General features: G+C 47.7%; 1 pseudogene; it reads right to left on the bottom strand.

The window, feature by feature from the left end:
• Nucleotides 1–709: 709 nt before the first annotated feature.
• On the bottom strand, nucleotides 710–2,555 carry LOC147424799 (uncharacterized; annotated as a pseudogene).
• Between the last annotated feature and the right edge of the window lie 201 nt (nucleotides 2,556–2,756).

Below are 2,756 nucleotides of genomic sequence, written 5' to 3' on the forward strand. Positions count from 1 at the left end.
AAAAAATCAAGCTCGACATGGCATGTCACTTGTTGCAGCGCCGGCGGGTTGGGCGGACACACACAACAAGAGATAGCTTGAGCACATAAAGCCGTTCAAGAAATCTGGACTGGTGGGTGTTCAACATGCAAGTTTGAGCACATAATCACAGCCGCTCACAGATTTGCCTCCAACCACCCAAGAAGACGAGCATATAAGCACTGCACACATTTTGTGTTGAACAAAAGGAAAACCCTAGCTGGCCAGCTGGCTGTGAATTTCGGAGCTTGATTTTTCTAGTCGCTGGAGCAGCAACCCTCACCCCAAAAGGTGTGGCCACATCAGCAGACGCCCTTGCAAATGGTGTGTGGGTGACTGCACAGTGGCTGGCCGTGCTTATGTGCTCAACACAAGCGAGAGTTGTATTATTGTAACACATCCTAACATGTGTGCAAGAAAAGTCACATGCGTATATATGTGTGTGTGAATATATATGTTAGCGAGAGAGCACCAATAATATAAGCTATACTCTAAGGAAACATTTTCCCTTATTATCACTTTTGAAAATCTCTCTAATTCACATAAAACTTTATTGAGGGACTCCCTCATTTTTTTGGTCGCTCGAAAAAATTCGGTCGCCATCTTGTAGGACTCCGCAAACTAAAAAATAAGTCTAACAACTACATGCAACCAGCAAAAACAAGACTAGCAGCTACAAATAACCAGCCAAAAGGTTAAGTAGTTATTTTTATACCATTGCATCGGAAGAAAACAAAGACAGTTTCCCAATGCCGTTCACAAGGTTCAAAGGCCTCTCGATCGGTCCTGCATCTCCAGTAAAACCTCCCACAAGTCTTGCAGACGGACCGCCGAAAACATCATAGCAAACAACATTGCCAGCCGGTGATGGATGGAAAGAGGGTGCTTTTGGGCCCTCGTTCAGAATGAAATTTAGCATGAATACAATACATTCGTGGGTAGCTGCATACATTTTTGACCAATCATAATGTTCACCTAGGGACCTCAGCGTGCCTTGTCGCAACAACTCCACAGCAAACCACCGGTTCCTCTCACCATCCCTCACCAGGATATCCAATCGCTTCCTCTTATTGGCGAGGGGCTTCACTTCAGGGATGACCAACCAGTTAGCTGCACTGTATGCCCCCAACAAAACTGCCTTCAACTTCACATAAAATTCAAATTGAATGCTGTACTCCGAAGCGAGCTGGTCAGCATTTTGTGACTCTGGTATTGCAAATATGCTCCAGTCCAACCTCTCTATAGTCTTTGTAATCGAAGTCGCGAGGACCAGGCTCGTCCCTAATGCTCAGCTGCAGCTGAAGGCTCTCAAGCAGCGCGGAGTGGAGAAGCAGTGATGAAACACTGAGTTCACATAGCTGAGTATCTGGGCTGTTGTCAACGACCACCCCATCAGAAATGAGGCATTCCACATTCTGGTCAGATGGCACGGTCACATTGCCCTGAGCTCTTAGCAACGACAAAATCAGGTCTCTGCCTTTCTCATCAAGGCCTCTGCATACCGAAACCATAGCATAATAAGTGGGTTTCACTAAAACACGCTTGGCCAAAGACTGCTTGGAGAACCTTTCCCACATCTGCAGGGTGTGTTGGCTCTGCAATGAGAAGGCTGCATCCAACTCCGCACAACACACTCCCACCAACCCCTTGTGGCCGGAAGTGAGGTTGAATATGGACATTGCAATAGCCTGTTTCTCCACCTTGATGAGCCTGTCCTGCTCGTACTGAGCCAACAAATCTTCGATGTCTTTGTTACTAAAAAAGGTGGACCTCATTCGGAAATCATGTGAAAATGGGGAATACTCAAAGCCTGTCCTGTCTCGACATCCATCAGGCGTGGCTGCCCACCTTTTCTCTTGGGAAATCTTGAGCTCGGCAAGGATGGAGTCGGTGCCAATGAGAAGGATCGAGTGCAAGCAGTAGCTATCTTCATCCAACTTCATGGCACGCAGCGTAGCCAAGAAGCTGTCTTTGAAGCTCAGGGGAAGCCGACCAAAGGTGTTCATCTCGTCAAAGATGAGAACAACATTCTTTTGTTCATGTCTCCAGAAAAACATCTCTGAGAAGGCAGAATCCGAAGGCTCCACATCTGGCTGGGCACAGACAACAGAACTCCGCCTTGATACAGCAGTGATAAGTATTTGCCAGCGCTTAGCATTGGAAAGGGCAGTGTCAGGAAGATGCGGCGGCAGATCGAGATAGATGCATTCAAAACCTGCATTCCTAAGGAGCTTTCTCACATGCAAGGCGGATGTACTCTTACCGCTCTGCCTGACACCGGTTAAAACACAGTACGATCCCTTGACAAGCATGTCGACCAGTTCACTCACCTGCGGTTCTACATAATAGTTCTTCGTCTCGGAGCAGCCATTGTCCGCTGCGAATGACTTGTGCCTGCGAGGACTCTTTCCCTCGTCGCGGGCTCGCTTGAGATCTCGCGCAGCGCTTCCGCTATCCCCGTCCAGCTCCATCAGAGAAGCGCCACACAACTTCGTTAGCGTAGTGGGCAATTTTTAATCCCTGGCCTGTTGAAAAGCTCTGAAAACACTACCCGTCAAAACCCCATTTCAACTCTAAAAAAATCACCCGTCAAAACCCCGGCGCTGAAAAGCTCAAAAAAAAACTACGCCGTCAAAAGCTCCCTTTGTTCGGAATGTCATCTGTTTTCAGCGGATGCGAAGCAAGGGCCACTCTCTAGATGCAAATAACCTAGACATGCATCTTGAAGGCACGTGGTT

This window comes from Adiantum capillus-veneris, chromosome 25 (assembly GCF_014529385.1).
Source record: "Adiantum capillus-veneris isolate H3 chromosome 25, ASM1452938v2, whole genome shotgun sequence".
Taxonomy (NCBI): Eukaryota; Viridiplantae; Streptophyta; class Polypodiopsida; order Polypodiales; family Pteridaceae; genus Adiantum; species Adiantum capillus-veneris.